This window comes from Dromaius novaehollandiae, chromosome 10 (genome assembly GCF_036370855.1).
Source record: "Dromaius novaehollandiae isolate bDroNov1 chromosome 10, bDroNov1.hap1, whole genome shotgun sequence".
Lineage (NCBI taxonomy): Eukaryota > Metazoa > Chordata > Aves > Casuariiformes > Dromaiidae > Dromaius > Dromaius novaehollandiae.
Window position 1 is genome coordinate 6,266,138 of NC_088107.1, and position 23,132 is coordinate 6,289,269.

The 23,132-nt window shown below is 40.8% G+C and overlaps 1 long non-coding RNA gene across 2 annotated transcripts in view; it reads left to right on the plus strand.

Moving 5' to 3' along the window:
• LOC112987222 (uncharacterized) overlaps positions 1-20,862 on the plus strand; it is a 199,681-nt gene extending 178,819 nt beyond the window's left edge. For both annotated transcript variants that reach the window (XR_003260226.2, XR_010390928.1), the window contains 2 exons: positions 6,106-6,195; positions 20,271-20,862. This is a non-coding gene — a long non-coding RNA (uncharacterized LOC112987222). The remainder of the gene's footprint in view (positions 1-6,105; positions 6,196-20,270) is intronic.
• Positions 20,863-23,132: the final 2,270 nt, after the last annotated feature.

A 23,132-nucleotide genomic window follows, 5' to 3' on the forward strand; every position in this document is an offset into this window, starting at 1 on the left:
ATGTTATTAGGTGGGGACCTGAAAGAAAAACTACAGAGCTGTTGGGATGAAAGAAAGAGGGAAAAAATTCTATATAAGAAAGTTACAGTTAGATGGGAATTGCTTTGAAAGTTTTGTATTAGAACAGTAGCTTCTCTAGACAGAAAATCAAAAATAAGTAGCTCTTGTAGAGGGTGAATGTAGCTGTGGGACCTGGGTCTCTAGCCTGTGTGGTGGCCTTGGCTGTTGGATTGCATTAAATACGGCTGTTCCTCTGGGGAAGGAGGAGGCTTGGTGCTCTCCATGGAGAGGCATGTGCCAATATAACCCAAAGATTGGATTTGACTCTTGTGGGCTGAGCCTGAATTGTGTATGCTCAAGAGATGCTTCTGGTGGCCATGAAGTGGAGAGGCCAGTTGTAGGCAAGGACATGTAACGTTTCTTATCTGTGCCCTGCGTGCTGGAGGAGGGCAGGGGCTGCACAGCCCTGATTAACTGCAATAGCTGTCCCCAGACTTGATGCCCAGCTGAGTTCTGTCCTCACTTACACAACTGCAATTCAGATTTTGACCCAAGATTTAGTTTGTTATTAAGGCCATATGTTTCTCATAGCTACGATTTTTGAACATTAGGGCCTTTTTGTTGAGAATAATGGAAAATTCCTACTGAGCAAGATTTCACTGTGAACTGCCACTAACTTAGCTCCATATATCTTCAAGGGTGTGGAGAGGGAAGGTTTTAAAGACTTCTAAATAGTTGGTTTAAAAGCTTTTCTTCCCCTAATTTTTCTCATTACAACTTGATATTAAACTAAATAGTTTCATGAAGCTTTCTTCTTCAAATTGAAATTAATGTGTTTCTATTTTTATGATAAAGACACAAATCTTTTTATTTTTGGAGCTGACAAAGAGCCAAATAGTTACTTATAAAAAAAAAAAACAAAAAACCCACAACAACAACAACAAAACAAGCCAAAACTAAAACAGAAATGGGTAGGGGGGGAATGTATCTTTGAACATCAATACAAATTCAAATATCTTACAGGTGTTTAAGAATTATTAATGTGGCTAATTCAACCTGGAATCTGAGCAGAGACAAAAGAGGAAGAAAAATGAAGAGCCTAGACTTGGACTTTTCTCCTAGCAGCTGGTCATATTGCTATGGATCTCACTGGTCAGTGATGATGTGCAAGGCAGAAAACACTTTAGTTGTTTCTTTTACAGCTTTGTTGCAGCATTAGGTTTACAGAAAAAAGCTTTGAAGATGTACTACAGTCAAGAAGGCGATGCGAGCTACTCAGAGTCACTTTTCTGATCATGATGATCCTTCAATAGCTATTTAAAAGCTTGCTTCATAAAATAATGTGGGTACTGCATGCTTCAGATGGGGGTAGTAAGTCACTCAAGGTAATGAGACCTCACTGGAGATAATATGAACCAGGGTCCTACAAAAGCCTAATGACACCAGATTTAATTGGAAGACTCTAGCTGGTGAACCAATAAATTCCCTTAACCATAAGTAGGAATATGGGGGCTGGGGTTCTGCACACAAGTAATTGCTTAATGCTGTAAAGCATTTCAGAGAGAAGTCAAAGTCATATTTTTGCTATTTGAGCTGACAAAAATCAGTTCACTTACTTTCTTGTTTGGATATTCCATGAATTTAAGAGATTAGATTAATAATAGCCTAAACTGACTGTGGCCGGGATAATCTTTAAATATGTTGTGGCAGGGTGGGCCTGTGTCTTAATGTGGGTTTCAGCTTTGTCTTACATAATGGAAATTTTCACAACGTCTGGAAAGCCCCAAAACCAGCACTGGGACCCATTCAGTCTCAAAAATCTGGTGCTTTCTGGCTGCCTCTCCAGGGCTGTGGTACATTTGTATTTTGATTATATGACATTTTAACAGGTGCCATTCCTGCAGATAATGGGACTCCGCATTGCATAGCTTCGCAGGAACGTCATCCTTGCCTGCCGTGCCTCGGCCGTGCTTGGCTTGGCATGCGTACAGATGCTGGGTGCCCTTGGAGGATGTGTGCTATCTTTATCAAATAGGATGCTCTCTTCAGCACGGGGGTTATCTGCTAAGGCCTCCTGGCTGACACACAGAGCCAAGCACGCACCCTCGTCTGCCCTGTGACCCCCGCTGGCTCATCCGACAACTGCTTTAGTGTAGACCCGTGGCAAACTTTGCAGCTTCTTCCTTATTTTTTTCCCACATGTTTCTGTTTATAAATTGCTCTCATAAGATGCCATACTCTATACCCCTGCAGTTTCTTGTGTCAGCATGCATCTGCGTGCAAATGCAACTTGTATTTTTTGCAACTTGCAAAATGCAACTTGCAAAATGCAACTTGCATTTTTTTGCCTGTTTCTTCAGTTCATTCTTGACTCCTTAAAATCACATTAAAAAGGTACTCTGACAAGGTGTTTTGTGGAAAGTCCTTTGAGATCATTTGCTGAAAGGCATCATGACGTGCATGTGCTCTGAGGTGATATTTAACCTGCTGTATTTGAATTTTCCCCCCTGCCCCCTTTAGTTAGTTTGTTGCTGCCATTTTTTTCAGTGTGTACTTTTTCAGTGTATACTTTTTTCTGTGATACATTTTTACTTGGAGAGTGTATGTATAGAATAATCCTTTGCATGTGAAAATTGTAGGTATCTGCATTAAAGCTTTTTTCCTCCCTCTATACTATATATATGTATATATATATATATATATCTACTTCTCTGAGGAGGAAAAAAATGTGTTTATTATAGTACCGAGGGTGTCACCTTCTTCACGTACTGGTGACCCCAAGACATGGCAGTAGGTTTCAGCCTGACGGCAACGATTAAAGATCAATGTAAATTATGAAGATGAACATTCAAAGCTTACACAAAAGTGTATCCACTGTGGCTTGCCTAACAACAGAGAGAGAGAGGTGCAAATAACCATCATAACAGTGCTTACTCCCTTGGCTTAAGCACTCTTGCAAGGGCTTACCACCATGCTGAACAGCTCAGTATGTAAGAACAATGATTTTTCCATTGTCAAAATCCAACAGTTATATTTTTGTTTATATTTTTTACTTTTTCTCCCATCTGAGATCCCTAACTACCTCTGTGTGCTTATGCATGTCTCCGATGCTGCCATATTGCACAATGTATTATTATGGTAGGTCATATTAGAGCCACATTGCCAATAGTATTCCGGTAAGAGACCTGGCATGAAGAAAAGATGACTGAATTAGTGGCCAATTGGGACATTTTCTGACCTACTCTTTAGGAACCAAGTCCTCTGAACTTTCCCATTATCCTTCGGCTTCATCCTTTTAATAGGGACCAAATCTCCATTAACAATTGAACACCGACAATAAGTGCCATCAGGAAAAGGAAATTCAATTTTAGTGGGGGATGACAGCCTTACCTTTTCGCGCTTAATTGGCCGTATTGTCTCCAAAAGTTAATTGGTTACTTAGTCCAGGTAGTTAGTAAAATGTTTAGCTGCGTCAAAAAGCCCAGGCTCCTACTGTTAATGGGGCATGAAATGGAATGTTTGATACTGCAAATAAAATCAGTGATATTCAAGGATGTTATGGTAGGTAATGCGTTGAAACTGCCATTTAATGGGTCCTGGAAGATTAGGGTAGTGTCAGCTGGAACCGCCCGGTCTCTTTTCTGACATTGTTAGTTGCCTCTTCATTTACTTAACGGCTGTCTGCACTGATTACATAGGCATAAAACTCCCTACAAAAAAACAACAGAGACACGCTCTATTAGCAGTCCAATTAGAACTATTTGCATATTACAGTTCATTTCTGCTTAAGTGAATCCCTAATACAACTTTAGGAAAAAAAATTCTATTGTCATTAAAAAAAAAAAAAAAAAAAAGGCAAGAAAAGAAAGGAAAAGCCTTAAAGGTGATCTCTTCTCTACCTCTTCTTCCTCTCTGGATAAATTCAGTAAAGGTCCATAAAAAATAAGAGGTGTTGGGGCAGTCCTGAGGTAAGAAATTTCTGGTGTTGGCTTTCTTGACGATGACTTTTTAATATGTCGATAAAATGCACTCCAACTTTTTTGCATGACCATTGTGGGGTTTCTTCGTCCATCTTTTTTCCCTTCAATTGTTTTTCACTAGTCTTCTTCTTTTTCTTAGAGTTTTATATATACATATGTGTGTGTGTGTATATATATCCTAAGGTAGATATTAGATCAACCCTCACCTTGGCTTTCTCGAGCAAAGCGGCTAATGTGCCTGGGAATGGGCCTCATGAGGAAGCACACTTGATGCTGTATAGTTCACGCAGCCTATTAGCAAACGGTGCTAAATGATCTCCCTCCTCTGTTCCAGCCCCCCTCCCAGCGTCTTAAAGGTTGGCGCTAATAGGGAGGTAATACAGCCTTCCAGCTCCCCTTGAAAATACTTCTTGGCAAAAATTTAACCCATTGTCAAATAGAATAAATGAGTTGATAATGAACTGGGATGAGTGAGAGTAAGTCCACCCAAACTGTCACAACTACCAAGCGGTCATTTCCATGAGGAATAACATCATGAAAGCAATATGGGATCGAACTAGAAGTGGTGGTGGGTGTTTGCTGGAGCCCTTCCTTTACCTATCTATAGAATGAGAAAAGTAATGAGGGTACAGCCGGGTCACCCTAATCTCAGCAGTAGCAGTGCCTTGAGATCTGCCGGGGCAGTGGGAGTGGCCATGATGGCCATTACACAAATGGCACGTAAGCTTATGGCTTTTGACTCAGTGTCTATGGGACCATGTGGTGGCAGCTTTGTAAAAAACACTAACAGTAATACCAGTGATAATAGAAGAAAATAATTTTTTAGTCTTTTAATTTCAACTTTGCATGGTCTGCTGAGCCTGGCACATTTAAAGGCCTCTTTGTAAGGTGGTAATTACTATTTGCGTACATGCTTGCCCATCAGATAGGCTGTTTCTCATGAAAACCTGGGGCCTGACTACCAGTGAGAAGCTTCTCACCTGCCTCTTGGCAGCTGGTTCATCTCCGAGGGTCTCCAAGCTGGGCTGTCTGGATGGAAAAGCCGAGTTGCTTGATTGGTGCTTGGATTAGAGGCACCTAGAGGAGCCCAGGGGAGATCTTTGATGTTCAAATGCTAATGTAAATACCGACAGAGTTATTTCCAAAGCTCGCACAGCTCAATTCCTTTTTACATGCAGACCTAATTTCACAGGTCAGCCAACCCACCTCCGCTATTATCTGGATTTAGCGATTAATAGAGGATTTCAGTAGTTGACTGTGACAAATAGTGACTAGGGAAGGGAGGGAGTGAAAAACTGTTCTGAAGCAAGGAATGTTTTTAACAGGTCTTTCTACCCCAAACCATTATTTTTATGCTGACACTTAAACAATCGTAAACAAGCCAAGGACCAAGAAAATCCCTCAATGCAAAGAGTGAAATTCTGTATCTCTCCCTTTCAGTCCTTGTCTTGCCTGCGAGAGGAGTCACAGTGTGCGATATGTATTGTTTTTATGCCTTGTTGGGTCCTTTGTATCCAGCCTCCTGCTTTATATCTAGCCCTCGTCCGCGCTTGCCCAGAGATGGGTATTGTTGGACAAAACTCTGACATGAAACCTCCCGCAGCCTTCCCGCACTGGCCTGCGGCGGGAGGCTGGCGACGGCGGGGAACCAGCAGCACTGCAAGGTCTTCGGCCCCTGCGAATACTCCCTGCCCCCTGCCAAGAAAATGGCTTTCTACAAACGGGCTGCCTGCTAATAAAATGGACTTAAATCAGTAAGCAGTGATTAAGCATGGGGCAGCGCTTTCTGCTGCTGTTACTTGAATGTGCACTTCTCCCTCGGATGTTAAAAAAAGGAAAAACTCTCGCTTATTTTAAGGAGCAGTTGCTTGCAGATAAGATGAACCAATGAGAAAGACGATACCTTAAAAATATTCATTTTCTTACAAAAAAGGGAATGGCAACTAAAATTACATTTCTAAATAAAACATCAGCCCAGGAATGCAAGCTCTATTCTGTTTATATTCAACTACTGGTCTGTCTTTTTTTTTTCCCCCTGGTTCAATGTCATGCCTAGTGGAATAGCAATTCATAGAAAATGTGGGATAAATCATTAGTCTCATTTTAGTCTACTTTTTATTTACAGCAAGGATTTCTTTATCGCTGAACTGAATTGATTGCTGGTGTGGGACTGCGTGATTATTAGCGTGGGACTACTTGTACACTGCTATACACTGTGAGTAAATGTGGCTTTTTTGGGTGCAGAGGAATTGTGTAAGGGCCTGATCCGTGGCACGGGAGGACATGACTTGTTCTAAGGGTTAGTCTGCAAATAACTCTAGATTCAGCAAATCTTTTGACCTCTTTCTTTTCCATTATTGATATTAAAGTGAAGTAGCAGAAGCTGCATTCATTTAAAAAAAATCTGCTAATAGTTAATTGCAAAAAAAAAAAAAAAAAAAAGAAAAAATTACTAGGTTATTTGTTCCTTGCAAGGGCTATTTTGTTCTGTATTTGTTTCAGAGAGAGAGGGGAGTCAGATCGCAGGTGCAGTTTGTGTTTGATTTTGTTACTTTCCCTTTCTGATCTTCCTGGGATATCCAGTACTGAAATGGGAGGGATTTTTTTGTATTGCTTTTTTTGTGTGTGGTTTTTTTTTAACAGTAATATTTTAAAAATCCAAATTTTTGAACTCAATATATTCGTCAGCGTCTTAAAAACTAATTGTTGCATAGTTAGACCTGCTAGTTGTTTGCATCACAAAGTTTGGTGAACTTTAGCTGTATACTGATGGCTGGCACGTCCGCGAGCCAAGAAGCTGGCCTCGTAAAGACGAGACATGGGTTAAGAAGCTCCAAGGTCAGCCGGGGCCAGGAAACGCAGCGTCACGTGAAAAACAATTTGCACAAGTGCTGAAAATGTAAATGAATATACTGACATCTCTGGGCCCAAGCAGAAATCGGAGCGTAGGTCATTCTATGCTATGGTATCGTGCCTGGCTTTTAGGGAAAATCAGATCTTTTTGATTATTTTGTTTCTATAGCAGGAATTATCTTTCTCCAGTCTGGGTTTGCCAGCGTGAGAAGGAAAGCAACAGAGCTGTGGAGCTTGATCCTGGCTCTGAAGCACCCTTGTACTGACCTGCAGTTTAGCCGCAGGATCACGTTACTAATGAATGCATGTTCGAGAGCAAATAAAATAAATACATTTTACAAAACTCAGGCCAGTTTCAAATACTCAGGCAGCTGTCTCTGCCTGTCACCTGCCAGTTTATGGATTTAACTCCTCTCTCCTAACTTAAACTCCTTGTATTCCTTAATCGGGAGTAAATGACTTTTATTGCTCTTTATTGCTGTATGCAGAACCCTTCTTGGAAATTTCTTCCTTCCCAGGCATGGTACTCTGAGATGTGAAATAATGTGTCTTAAAAAAAAGAAAAAAATCCACATTATTTCCAGTATTTCTGTCCCACTGGAAAAAACAAGGAAAGACTGGGTTCCTTGTTTGTTGAGGAGCTGGCAGAACAAATCTGTTCATTAAAAAGAATATAGGATTGGGGAAAACGTGACAGCAATATTGCAGACTCATTCACAGCTGATTCAAGTCCTTGGTCACACGTGGGTGTGTCATTCAGGACCTTTTCCACTGCTTTTTGGGAGATTTTTTTTTCTTTTACTATTGTTTCTGTTTAGTGCTAAAAGTTCTGGTATTGCGGACATTGTTCAACATCCAGGCTCTGGACCATAACATGTTTCATACTTCCATGTCTTTTCTCTCCTGCAGTAACTTCAGTTCCAAGCTGCACCTAACAAGCTATTCTAATATATGTATGCATATGTGCATGTATGCACACACACACATAAATATATACATAATATACATATACATATGTATGTTCCCTATCCTTAGTAATTGAATCAGCGGTTTCCAAACTTGTTGCAACACAGGCTCGTTGTTAGCTCCCCAAATGGACTGTGAACAACTGTGTTTTCATGAGCCATCCTAAATCTTTATAATCAAACTGGTGTTGGGAACAAAGCTTCCATTGACCACTCTGAAGACTCACTGAACTTTCCACACCATTTGAGTACATCTTCCCACCATGCTTCTCTGGTTTTGCTTTTTAAGTCACAGTGAATGCTTATGCTTTCCCTAGCTTTATGACAACTGCCTCCTGTCCTGGAGTCTTTTCTGTTGCTCTTCCCTGAGCTCTGCCCAGGGCTTCCACGGGCCTTTGCTAAGAGATGCCCAGCACACATCCCCGATTTCCAGGTACACTTGTGATGGGGCTTTGGCAGTCAGAGCTCTTTGTAGCCAATGGTGATTTCATGCACACGCATCTGAAGGCATAATTTGACCCCAAGGAACCCTGCAGTTAGACATGGGTAGCAAGCATTTGATTACCTGCATGCACCTTTAATTACAGCAAGGCGCATATAATTAAAAATGAAGTGACTGATTCACTGCTGTTTTACTCCATTTCATGCTGGAATAATTGAAATGAGCAGAGTTGCACCATGGTGGAAGCGGAGTAAAGCTGCAGTGGGTGGGGCCCAGTGGTATTCTCTAGCAAGTTTTGGTAGAGTTGGCGAGTCAAAGAGTTGCAGCCTTGAAGGGAAGTTATCTTTCTATATATCTAACAGAAATCCATAGAATGAACACACACACAAGCACACACTACATTTTCATCATTGATTAGCCAGTCTCATGACCTTTTCAGCCAGAGAAATAATTGGCAGTTTTAACTAACAATAAATTGATCCCATTATTCAGTATAGAATATTCCACCGATTTCAAAAGAGATGCTTATTAAAGAGGCCAGCTACTTTCTATCAGTGTCATGCATATGTAAGTAACCACAGCTATTATATGCCATCTATGACAATGGGAGGACAAGTCATAAACACAAACATTCACACACAGCCAGGTCTCCAAAGCTCCTGTTTGCCAATTACAGTAATGCTGATGACATATCTAGTTTAACGCACACAGCATTAAAATAGTCCTCCCTTTTCTAGGAAAATCTAATTACACCAAGCCCAAGCACTCAATCAAACCTGTTATTCTGTGGCTAAACAGCCCAGTGTTAATGCAATTTGAGGAGATCCAGGCCGTGACTGGGAACGTCATGTATTAACAATATCTAATGGGAGCTCCCGTAGGTAAATGAATATGCTAACAAGCAAGGTCGCTGCTAAATCTAATATCTTTAAGCTGTTTAATTCCAAACAGTCCCTTAATAAATCAATTGACCGGGAGAGCTGATGCCCCTATCAATTATTCAAGAGGGCAAATAAATATTTCAGATGATTTGATAGGAAGGCTAGTGCTGGTCTTATAGAAAGCTTTGCATTTCATTAGCCTCTTGCTAAAAGTTTTATAATGTGCAGAACACTGGTGGTTCTCCCTAATCTAGAAACACCAAGTGTGGGAAAGAGCAGACTGAGGTATCCTGCTTCACCCAAATGGTCTGCCCGGGACTTGATGACACATGACAGGGGAAGAGGTGGGCAAAGGGTGGGAATAGCATCAGGCTACCTAGTGGGAACTCCTCCACCCCAACAAATACAGAAAGGAAAATGAGAGCACATTTTCATTTCTGGGGAATCCAAAAGAAAAGTAATCTAAAGAAGCTGGGATTAGTGGTTAATACCATGTGACATGCTGCCTTTTGTAAACAGGGGGAAGTCATTTGTGTTTCAGTTGGATTATTTGTGTGTTTATGTTAACACTGAGCCATGATTCAGGTTTGCCAAATGCAATTCCCTTGAAGGAAAAGCAGAGTTATTAAAGGAGGTGCTGCCTGTAATTGATCTGCATTAAGTAAGTGAGGCTTGCAAAGTGCTTGAGATAGTTGGATGGAAGAAGCCAGGAGTGCAAAATATTATTCTATAAGAGCAAAGTATTATCATTGTATCTGAAAAATTGCTGATCATTGAAACATGTGGTTTATTATAAAATCAATAAAGATAAAGTTACAAGAGAAAGGGAGAGAAAATGTACCTGTCGCTGGAGAACAAAGAGGAAGAGGGAAGTCCCTGAGGAAGCTTCTTGTTTAAGTGTGTGTAAATTCGCTTGCCTCTGTCTGATCCATTTATACCACTAATACAGATTAAAAGTCGATGATTACTTATATAAGCATTTCAGTTTATGAAATGAAACCTGTGTCATAAAAAAATAGCCTATTGCTCTGGGAAGTATCCACTAGATCTGTATATGAATCTGCATCTCCCTTGGATGACAAGGCAAGATCCACATTCCTGCCATAGCTTCCTCACCCAAAGTGTCTCTTCCATAGTGATGTCTCCCTGTAGGAAGAGGGGGAGGAAATAAGCTTAGGATGCAAGCGTGTTGGTAACAAAGTCACGAACACAGAGCCTGAAGCCTCCCACTGAGCCTTGTCTGTATGGAGAATATCTAAAATGACATTCTTGGAGCAACCGTGAGCAAAGGAGTCTCTGCCCAGCATGTTGCTCTAGAGGCAGTGCGAAGTCCTGCGATAGTCCACCCCATGTGGGTTGGGTTGGTTTGTCCCTCTGTGGTACACTGATGAGGAGGGGCGACTCCAATATGAGCAACCTGCTCCCCCAGAATGACAAGCTGGATGAAATTCTCTGGAGGATAGTTTGTGGAGATTTCTTTCATGCTCATCCAGCTCTGCATAAGGGATTTTCTACAATGGGAGGGAGAGGAGTTCCAGCCACAAGAGTCCTACTGGTAGAAAGGTGGTTTAAAAATGAGAGGTAAGGAAAGTTTTTAAATTGTTTTGGACATGTAAGAAAACTGTGTTTTCAGAAGGTTGGCTAGAAAAGCATCTGACACTCCAGACAGGGTCCTCAGCAAAATAGTCTGGTTTACACCTCCTCCAGAACAGGCTCTTGGTTTCTTCTGCTTCTTCTCCCTGAATAGTAAGATCCATATAAAATCACTCAATGAGGATCTTCTATGGCAGCAGTTTTACATTGCAAATTACTCAATGAGGTATGAAAGAGACATCTCAGCTGCACAAAATCATAATTTAAATGTTAGGTTTGGTTTATTTTCAGCTTCATGACTCAATGGAGTAGATCCTCTATATGGCACTGAGAGTAAAATCTGGTCAGGTTTGAAGTCAGATTCAGGGATTTTAACTCACCATTTAGTAAACTTTTCCTTTGCTTCAAAATACTATGTTATCGTGTGTATACTGCAGCCAAGAGTGTGTGCCACAGAAGATTGCATGGGGAAGTGGGAATGGGAATTAACCTGCAGGTTGAAAATGTAAAAGTAGTATAAGGTATTATGACCTAATGGAATTATTAACTACACATGAAAATTGAATCCTAGAAACTGAGATGCCAAATGGGCAGCTTGGATTATTTTATTTTAAGTTTCATTTCTACCTGTTTCAAAAAATAAAACTTTCAGGAATAAAATCTCTGCTCGCATGACAATATATGGCTCAGATAAACATATGTAAGAGTGGAACTGTATTCCTGTTTTCAAGAGGGAACAGTTTTTTAACAACCTCTTGCACAAGTCATTTTTATTAGAGGGAATCAGCATCCCTAATGTTTGCTAAGAAAAATAGGGGTAAAGTCATATGGGAAATTGGTGGAAGAGTTTTTTTTTTTTTTTTTCTATTTTCCTTTGAAATAGTAGTTCTCAAACATTTTCTGACCAGCTTTAATTTCAATTCATGACAGGTCTTTGAGATTCAGTTATTCCTGGGGATGCCAAGGGTTCTCAAGAGCATTAGTGAGGATTTTATGAAAATGTTGGTGCAGAAAATTGTATGAAGTTATTTATTATTTTGAATCTTGTGTGTCTGGCTTAAGGGTTTGTGGAGCAAGTACATGACAGTCAGGTCTAGTGATTATTGTAGTCTTCATGTTTCTTTGATCCTGATCGCTTTATACATCCATGAAGGACAATGCTTGTTCTAGTGGGGTTGTCCAGTGATGCTCTTCTAACTATGGACTAAGTCAACGTGACTATTCTGATCAGTGAGCATAGCTTCTGCTGTTACTGAGAGTTGTTGTCAAAATGTGGCCCCTTGCAGAAGTACCTGGAGATGCTGTTGACATCACTTTTGTCCTTTCGTTTCATTTTTTTAAAGAAATATATAGAGAATAATAATGGGAAAGTGTTCATCTAACTGATTCACAAGGTTCTACCTGCCATCCCTTATGCTCAACGAGTATGTGAGGGCACTGTTAGGCTTATGTGCATGTAAATTACCTCTAACTGCACATCTCTATTATAGGCAATTACACTAATGTGCTGGAATGATACATTTAGTGCCTTCAGAAGATAGAAGCTGGGTGGAGGGCAGACTGATTTGAAGATCAGTCTGGATGAAACAAAGAATGGTATTTATTTGGCAGACCACTGGGGAAGGCTGGCTAGAATAAGGTAACATTAGCCATGCGATAAGTGAGGCTTGCAATTTAGGAGCCTTCCGTGCTTTTAATTTAAAAAACAATAATGCCTGTGGATTATTCGGCTAAGACTGGGAACTACTGCTGTCTCTCTATATGATAATGATCTCAAGCAATATGAATGGGTGGAGGCAATCATGATATGTGCCAGATATTTGGGGCTGACCTACCTAGTCTTTGACGTGATTCAGCTTTCAAAATTTGGGTTCCGTTCCTCACAAATGCAAGACAGAATCCCCACAGTGACCACTCATGAGCAAGAAAAGGTGGTGCCAGCATTGTGTATGTGGTTGCCAGAAAACCTAGAAAAGGTCCCTTTCTGGAAATGGGCAATTTGCTGTGCTTGCCTGTCTGTGCTTTCATCACTGTGAGACTGGACTCCTGAAATGCTCTTTGTTGGACCACCTCTTTTGGCTAAAAAGAGAAAAGCTGAACTCATAACGGCAATGTTTTTGGATGGTGTCCGTTCTATCCTGGCTGCCTTTGAATGCATGGGAGAATTCAAGGGGCTTGGTATTGGTGTTTGAGGCTCGAATGTTTTGCTGGAAAGTTATGTGAGGAAAGGCTTCTCTCTGCAACAACTGCTATCAACACAGACCCTTGAGGTGGGGAGGAAGAAGTTTCTTGATTAAAAGCACCATCTCTTCCCCTGACTGTTCCCTTCCACAGTATCACCATGACTGTGGGTTGCTTCTTCCACGTGCTCATGGTCTAAGCACACCCTGACTTCTAGAGCATTTGGGAAGAAAGGGGAAAGTTGCATGATGTCATCTATGAGGGTTAAGTAAGTTACGGGCCTGGAGGTACCGCTAGCTCATATTGGTAATATGACATGATTTTTCTGTCTTTATTATTGTGATTTTTACATGTGGTAAGTCTTACATAGGCTCAGATTATAGGCTTTTCACATTATTGGTTTCTCTTTCAAATACATAAACTTAAGGCAGCAGATTATTATCCAATAATACAAAATATCTTGATCAGAACAACTTATGCAGTAATTTGTACTACTGGAAGCAACCAGCGAGTCTAAGTACTGAAAATAGGCTCATATAGATGCTTAGTGAAGTGAGGAAAAAGTAAATAAGAAAAAGCAAGCAATCTGATTGTCTTCTACCTCAAAGTTACCATAAAGCATTAGCACTGATTTCTATGGCAGCTTAAAGAAATCCCACACACTGTGACTTGACATAGGACACTCTATGAGTATTGTCAGAAGTGATGACGAGCATGACGGGCATTTGATAACAAAAATATTTAAGAATGTTGACTGCTCAAAGGCCACAGAATAAACACACTTCAGAGGGCCACTGGCCACTGTGATGTGTTAGGAGTATAAGGCACAAGATACAAGATCAACTGGCAAAGCATGGTTGTGTATATTTGTGGGCTGCAGAGAGAAGAAGAAAGGGTGGATGGAGGGAAAAGAGAGGGAACCATTGCTCCAGATATGGATAAAAGGCTAAACACCTTTGTATGCCTTCTGAAAAACTTAGTAAATTTTATAGCAAGGACCTGATTTTTATAGGGATTTACTTTGCATCCTACCGGCTGCTTTTAAAAGTTTTCACAATCTATATTTGGTTGTGCCGTGAGGGGATTACTTCTTGATGTTTAATAACTGCAGAGAAGAGATTCGAAGGGTCACACACGCACATGCGCGCACACACACACACACACAAACACACATGCATGCAACTTAGATGTCCAGGAGATAAGTGCAGTATTTTGTTTACAAGGAGATATTACACTGTAAATCCTATTAGCAATCAGACAGTCTGCTGGCTGGATTTAATAAACTTCAACCAAAGGAGTTATTCAAGCTGGCATATTAACCCACTAGAGGCTTCGCTGTGCGTTGAAGGTGCACGCCTAACTTCCATCCACATTTCATAGCATGGAGGTTGCTACACTGTGCCGCAAGTGGGGTTTTGGCAATCAATTCATTTAAAATTAAGAGAGAAATTCGTGGAGCCTGAAGATGTGGTGCTTTTATTACACGTAGATCTGTAACACAAAGATGCTCGTGCATTTTGAATTATGGCTCTTCTTTGCAAAATACCCCCCAGCCCTAGTCCTGAACTTAGTCCTGGCAGTACGCTTGCATATGAGTTTGGCACTATGTCCTGGAAGGACATATCTTTTTTCTGGGGAAGAAAGCTCTGATTTGGAAAGGGGATGCGGGCAGAGAGCCTCTGTCCCCTCAGAGCCCGCCTGTGTAAGACTCACTGCACTGTTGTAGCTTGAAAAGACAACAAGCAGATGGAGAGAAGGGAAGTAGGATGCAACATACACAAATTAAAAAGTCACGGATGTGGTAGACGCATATTCTATTAGTTCTGTCTAGAGCTGGTTGCAAAATGTTAGGGATAAAAATTCAAATGTTTCGTGAAAAAAAAAGCTTTGAGATATGTAATATTTTTAACCTCATTTTACCCTTACCTTGGGTCATTTCATTCCCCTTGAGACTGGGGATGTGCACAGGTGAAACTGGGAGGCATGGGAAAGAAAACATTGTAAAAAGAACTGTGATATCTGACTGTATATATATTTAATATGTCAGACTTTTTAAGAAGTGCCTGGATACTTCACATCCTAGAACCTATTGAGTTTTTCTGCTCTTACATCCATTTTTGAAGATCATGCAATGTATAAGCAGTTTGGATAATTTTGTCTTTATTATTTTCAGTGATTCATTAGGCTAACCAGAAATTTGGATTCTGGTTCTGAAGAAGAAAATTCACATCTGGAATTTTGCTTTGGCAAGATCAGAAAATCACGAAATAATGCCATGGCTTAATTTTAAAATATCTTCTCTATTAACTTTTTGAACTCTCTTTTTAGCTTTTATCAGTCATGCATTTTGAGCTATTTTCACTGCTTACACTCACAGTTTATGACTCTTTCACAGCTTATTTAAACTCAGCCCTCTTCCAAACCTGCATTTTTAACTCAGGACAAATTGTTTAGTACGACTACTCTCATTTTCACTCTCTCTCACTCTCTATGAACTGTGTTTGTTTGACAAATTCTGATCCTTTCTGAAAAATCTGGCTTCATTTTATAATATTATTTATTCTTATAACCAAAACCCCAGCAGGTGAAGAAAAAAATGAGGACAATTTGGTAAATAATGAACACAGGGATGACATATTGTTTTCCTGCAATGAGGAATAAATGCACTTTATTAAGTGACCTTTCCTCTAGTGGCTGCCAAGAAATCAGAGATAATTTGCAGAGGATTTTAGTTGAGAGGGGGGTTTTGCTCAAAAAAAGGTCCATTCCTTTATTAAAACCTTGTTGTAGCAACATCAATATTGGCCAAAGTGTGTTGTTGAGACTATTTGTGTTGTGGTTTCATCTTTCTTTTAATTTATTTATTTTTGCAAATCCTATGATTCAATTGCTGTTGCAAATGAGAGTTTAATTCCCCCCCCCCCCCCCCGATACTTCTCTGATTTGCAGACGTTTTTCCTGGGTCTTGCTTTATTTTTCCGTGTCTTTTCAGGAAGTGTACCGTGCTTGCCATGCATTACAGCGGGGTCTGTCTGTGCGTGAGTGCCAGCTGGTTGTGTTTAGCCTTTGATTCCACGTATGATCATAAGTGACTTAATCAGCTTTGCATCTAGAGGGGTTACTGTGATTGATGACCAGCAGGGATCTTTCCACTGGTTTCAGTGTATTAACAGTCTAATCCAAAGTGGCTGGGATGGCTGTGGGAAGAAGTGGTGCTTTTTGCGTGTGTGCATGGAGTGACGTTCGCTATGTGCCAGCGTGAGGGAGGTCCTGTGGCTTTGGAGTGGATGATGTCTAGGAAGGAGACATCCCCCTGGTATGGTGTGCCCAGCGTCTTTCACAACTATAGCCACCCTACGTTTGTGTGATTTTAAGATTTTACATGACAAGCAGGAGCTTTAGATCTGGACCAAGCTTCCTTCAGGTATAGTCATATTATCTTGCTTGAGAGGATAGAAAGTATTTGGTCTGAGAACTCCGCAGATACTCTTGGACTTGGCAGAACAGGTTGGTTTCATGCTTTGTGATTCTTTCCACCATACCTTAAAAATTTAAGGGTGACTTCCCCCATGAAACCTATACTTAGGACTCACAGATGGGAGTTAACAGCTACTTGATTTATGAGCTAGACACCTCTTTTCACAGGGCTAAACATGTTCCTCAGCATTCAGTGTTCCTTCAAAAAATAACTTAAAATAAATAAAAACTGTGGTATAATCCTACTGCAAAAAGTGCAGATCAGGATTAGGAGAAATGAAGAGTGTGGGTTCATGTTCTCCACTGCCTCCGGATGCAGATGAGAAGGAGCAGTGGCTACATGCTCCTGGGGCCAGTTCTGGGTGGACCTGAATGAGAAGGAGCAGCCTTGGACCCCTTCCATCCATGACAATTGACTACTGCACTTCAAGACTCAGGATACGCTTAACACCTTCTCTTGAGTTCTAGCCTTACATACTTACCCAGATTACCTCAGAGACTGACTTGCCAGGCTAATCTGCCAGGAGGCAATTCCTGGGGACAGCCAAAGCCCAAAGAGAAGACCTGTCCCATGAGTCTTGCAGCTCTGGTGCCACCTTGGAGAGCAGAACGTGGGTTAGGGACAAAGCCTGCACTGGAAGCTCTGGTTTTAACCAAGGCACTGACAGATCAGTTATACCTCTAATCTCAGGGAAATATATACCTGTATTTCTAAAGGATGTCAAATCTCACCTTAAATATGCATGTGTGGAAATAGCTATTGGTGAGGGAGACTGACAGAGGAATGAGAACATGAGCCCACAAGGCCTTTTGGAAGATTCCCGCCCTCTCCAATTTACTAAAAGCATCAAGGAAGAGAAAAAGAAGCAGAGATATAAAATGCAAGTAGCACTTTTTAATAGATTTCTCTTCCTTTTCCCCAAAGGGTTCAGCTGCAGAGAAAGAGTGGAACATAATAATCCTTAGCATTTATATAGCACTTTACATTTCCAAAGCTCTGTACAAACATTAACTGATCAATCTTCACAACACCCCTGTGAGTTAGGGATGTATGATTAACCCCATTTTACATTGGGGGAAACCATAACATTTCAGAGCCTGGCTTCCCCCACCCCTCCAGAGGTGTGCCGTTCTTGCAGATCCCGCTGATTTAAGCAGGAGTTATCCCTGACACTTCTGAACGCCAGGTGCGTTGCGACAGCCTCAGGGCTACATCGCCAGTCTGTGGCTCATGCTCCAAGGGTCTGTTTTTGATTCCCCTGCTCTAACCATGGGACTGCCGATGCTCTCACACGTCTTTGTCTTTCCACCTCCTTGCTGGTGTGCGACCTGTGACTGGAATTTCAAGAAGCAAAACTGTATTTGGTTGATGCACCTACTGGAATATTGCAAAATCGTCTTTAATTGGAACCCCTAGGGAAAAGCCTATTATCCCAAATTTTTCCTCTCCTCTCCTCTCCTGTCCTTCCTTCCTTCCTCATTCCTTCTTTTTTCCCTGTTCAAAACCTTGGAATGACTTAAAAGGAAATGCAATCCTGTATTGAGTGACAGCACACAAATACAATGATACACCATGTACTGGAGGCCTATTTTCCCCCCTTTTTTCCAGTCTTTTCCTGATAATATTCTGTGTTTTAGAGAAAATGGCATGTGGACTAGGGGATTAATGCAAAAATGCATCTTCCTTTTCCCCTTTTCCAGCACAGAAGTAAATAGATGTCTTTAAGATGAAATTTTGGTGTAAATTGTTGGATTGTATTAACTTTTTAATGCTTCCTGAGTTTCAATCCTCTGAGCACAGGTTGCCTCTTACGGCAGAGCTGTGCTTCTGCAGAAGCTGGAACTGTGAGGCAATGCTGCCTTTTTGCTTTGCTCCCTGTTTTGCTCTGTGGCTTTGGTATCATGAGCCGCAGGTGCATTCATCTGAATTCACCATGGGTTCCCACTGGGAGAAAAACTGTGCATTCACACTGAGAGGACACCCGGCTGTCGTGAAGAGGAGAGTTTTCTCTATTGTCATGTCCTACAGGCCAGGATGGCTCCATATAACGTGCCGCACCAACTCAACCAGGGTGCAAGCAGACTTGAACATAGGACCTGAGCCTTTTGGCATCTGCTAGTCTGGACTGACCCCCTGGTCATAAAGACAGTACAGATATAGATAATGAACACTATGAAGGTGGCTGCTGACTGCCTGTATACACAACCTTCCTTCCACCAAACGCGCATTTTCTCCATCAGGGTAAGGCGCCAGGTAGCGCAGCGCTCCGAGGACATGTTTATTATTACTTTCTCTTCATCACCAGCGTTCATTGTTGAGGCCTTCAAGCCAGTTCAGAGCACATTGAATCTCATTAGAGGATGGGTTCCTTGATCTTCTCCATCGGAAATAGTCTTAAGGAGATGGAAAAACGGTTCTAAATAACAGTAATTGAGAAGAGGGGCGGAGGACTGGCCTTATCAACATATACACGTTTGTGTGTGGGTTTGATTATTCAGGATTTTAAGAATTTCCTCAAATGCCATTGTTTTGGTCATTTTTATAATTTATTCACTGTTTATTTATCTGGGAAATAAAGTATTACTACAGTAACAGGAGACCCAAGTCTGGATTGATACCCTATTTCTGCAAGAAAACTGCTTCTTCTGCCCTGGGATATGACCTGTAGCCTATTGCTTTTTATCTGTATTATTGAATCTCCTGATCTGGGAGCTGTGCAAAACAGATTTTCATTCTGAATGCTAATCAAAAGGATGTGTTAATTAAATATACTCCTAATCAAAGCTAGTTTGAAATGAGACATGCAGGCCAGAGTCTCCCCTTCTGAAGGTAATGAGAGGTATCAAGGGGACTGGATTTTTTTGGAGGGGGAGCTGGCCACTAATTTAGAGATAATCATTATTGTCATGAAGGCTTAAAAAATAAGATCATCTTCTGATCTCTTGGTGGAGTCCCTCCAGATTTACACTGGTGGAAGAGGGGCTCTGAATTTGGTCCCTACTACTTAAAAATAAGTAGTTGCCCTTTAAGATGTAAATCTATTGAAATCCAACCTTAGACATTGCCAGGGTCACTCTGCTTATTACTTTATGACATTTCCAGATTAAAGGTGCAGTGGGGGCTCACATTAATTTGCTTTATGTTTGACTAGAAATGCTTCCCATCACTATTAGAGCACACTTTGAGCTCTCTTCATTTTAGAACGCTTGTCAGTCATTCGAGAATGATATGCCCTACGTCTGGGATGAATAAGCACATCATATATTAGGCAGAAGCTTTTTCTCTGGAGAGGCTCAAGAGAACTGACAACTAGTTCCAAGGAAGGTGAAAACCATACACAAGCCCAGCGGCTGAATGAGGGAGGAGTGGGAAAATATTCTTCTAAGGCACTATCCAAATGCTTGATTGAAAGCATCCAGGCAGTTGTCCTGTGAGGGCAGTTATTAAAGATGCAGATCTGTGGGAAATGAGGGACCATCACTTCCACATACCTCTCTGTTCTCTGGTGGGTAGGAAGAAGTCTTTCAGTGGGAGCCTGTACATATCTGTACAACCCCCTGAGTGCTGGACTACAGAGCTCCTATGGATTTAAAGAAGAGAGGGAACTTGGCATTTCCTATCCTAAACATGGCCATTTTCTTTTTTTATTTCCTTTCTCCAAATTAAAAAATAACTTGTCAATTATTTCACTAATTTCTATCATGAAATATTGTCTTATTTTTATATCTATTTAGAAGTTTCTTGAATATTAGACCTTTGGGGGGGGGGGAAAATTACAGTTCTGCCACAATGATGAGAATCACAAAGTACTTAGTAGCTTACTGGGTGTTAATGTGCTTCTGTTTAATAACAGAGGACCCCTCTCATGGGCAGTATTTCTATCTTCTCTACCAATAGGTGAAACAGCTGCCTTGGAGTTTTGCTGATGCTGCTGCACTGGGGGAAGAGGGAGCCCAACCCCACGGTCATCTGTGCCCTGAATGTCACAGCAAAGTCCCCTTTATGGATCTTGATCCAAGTGACCACCCAGTCCAGATCTATGGGTCACAAATGTTTTGAATCAGCCTGGCTGGAGCAAGGGGGTCCTGCAAAAACTGTTTTTTTTAAAAAAAGGCAAACTAAAAGACATTTTGGCGTTTTGCTTTCGAACCTTTGGGGTTGTTTGAACTTGAAGCTCAAAGCTAGTTGCTGAAACGCCCTTCTTCTGGAAACACAAGGCCTGATTCTGCGAGAGGTGAATGAAGACCACTTCCTTTGAAGCCACTGAATTTTAGGTACTGACACAACAAAGCAGAAATTAACATCTTTACTTTTATGCTGACGTGGACAGTGGAACTTGATGTTAAGCATGTGCTTTTAAATGCTTGGCTTCACTGGCACCCTGTTATTTCAGAGGATCAGGCCCTTCAGCCTGAAACCTACTGTGGTGATAAATTTAAGGCAGTTTCTGAATATCTTGTCTCCCTTTTTGTACCTTCGCAGAGCTTTTTTTTTTTTTTTTTTTTTTTTTTTTTTTTTTTTTAAATGTGGATTTCTGTTTGTAAAATGTGTCAATGTATTTATTTTTCTTTTCATTCATTCTCTGAAAACAGTCTCTGGGAGGGATTAATGACAACATGGCTAAAACACTATCAGAAATATGACATTCCTGTGGAGGGAAATTAGAAATGTAATGAACAACATAGAGTCTCTCAAATTTTTATGCTCAATTAACTGTGCATTAATATGTTTCCTTGCAAAGTATGCCATATGTACTTTGAGTTCCCAACTGATCTGTGTTGCTGTTCATCATTAGTCTTGACCAATCCATATCTCCATCCATTTTTTTTCAGTCCCTCTGAAGGGTATATAACCCCCCTGCAATTGCAGGTTCCTGTCTACCCAAGAGCTTCAGCTGCTCTAGCTGCTCTATTCTCTGGGGAGTCTGTCTCTGTTTCCTGCTTTATATGTTATCCTAAAACACTTTACAGAGCAGTATAAGCTGGTGAAAAAAAAAAAATCACTTTTTCACAAAATGAGTGTGAAAACTGCAGCAGCCAGTTGACTTGTGCATACCCACTTTCAGCTCTTAAGTGCTATATCCTCTCTCACTCCACCCTCAGTTTAATGTCCTAACCTCAGTGATCCACGGCATTATATAGCTTAATATATAGCTTAATCCATTCCAGGGATTTTTATCTTTTCTTATATTAACTTATCCATAGATGATCTTGCAACGATGGCATATGCTGGAGACAGTCATTTTTAAAGCCATCTGCAGCTGGTCCTTGTGTGAATACTATACCCTGGAACTCATGATTCCTCTTCACGACTAATTATTTCCTATGGCTTTTAATACTGTTTCGAGTCTTAGAATAGCTCTGAATGATGATAGACATATATTATTATTACAGGTTGTATTAAGCAGTCGTAGCTCAAGTTCTAATTACATTACCCTTCAGCCACGGCAGCAGTAACACTTGGTTTGGTTCTTGAGTTTCTAGGAATAATCCAGCCAGTAGTTCTCAGTCAGACTGCAAGGTCAGGGAGAAAGGGACTTCTTCTACCTTTGTTTTCTTGTAGGATCTGAGGGAATATATGGTGAAAAGGGACTAAAATGACTCTGTAGTGAATGATTAAAGCAGAGGACTCCAAGCATTGCGTGCTGCTTGCTGACATCGTGCTCCTGGAGGCTGGCCCAGGGACGCTGGAAGCAGCGTGACTCTGCACCCGGGGCGAGGGGCACCCCACGGAAAGCAGGTGCAGGCGACGTCCACGCAGTAAGAGTGAGTGGGGGCATTTTTGACTGCTCAGATTATGAGGCTGGTCTGCAGAGGCTCCGGTGACAAGACTGAAGATTTCTACATCCATCCAGCAGAAACCAGCAGGACAAAACACCCTCTAGTTCCCTCCAGTAAAGAAATGCTGTAGTATTCCTAACTCCAGTGATTTTTTTCACAAACCTATGGTTTGTAGGGAGTTGCCTAAAGCCCCATGTAGTGGGATCAGTGTTGTGTGTATATTCCATTTTATTTTTTTTGATGGGGAGGGGGAAATTCTAGTCCGAATAATCAGTGAGGAAAACTTGAGGACTGAGCTTGGGCATCTGAAAGATCTCAAAACCAAGAGTCAGTTAAAAAATATTTGACTTCTATTATTTTTAGTCTGTGGGTGGTGAGGGTCATAGTATTTACATGACTGATGATAACAATTCTGATTTGTGCCTGTAATACATTTATTGGTGTTTGGTGGTTGTTTTTAAATCTTATGAGTAGTATTTTTATGATTTAAAAAATGAAACAGAAATATGACAGACATTTTTCAAAAGTATTTTAAATAATTCCTGTGGTAGTGAAACTCCATGTGCAGAGCATAAGGATATGATTTGATTTTTTTATGTTTGGCTGTCCAAATGTCCAAATAAATAAACAGCATATATGACAAAAGAGCTATTTCTTTTTTCTTAAACTCCTTTATTTGATAATCTCAAGCAGTAAAAACAACTAAGGAAAGGTTTTATTATGTAATACTACACAGCAATATAGTATTGCTGGTTCTTTGGGACTGAGTCTCTCTCTACAGTCCCCAGAACATTTTGGTTTCTACTATAAACTTATTACAATCTATTTCTCTCTTGTAGAGTTTTCTTACAGTACCCATAAAAGCCAAGCACCTGATACTAGAATACCTCATTTATATAGCAATTTTCATCCCTCAGTGTATGAATTTATATGTGTATGTCTGTGTGTGCTCCAGATCTTTTACATTTGACATGTATGT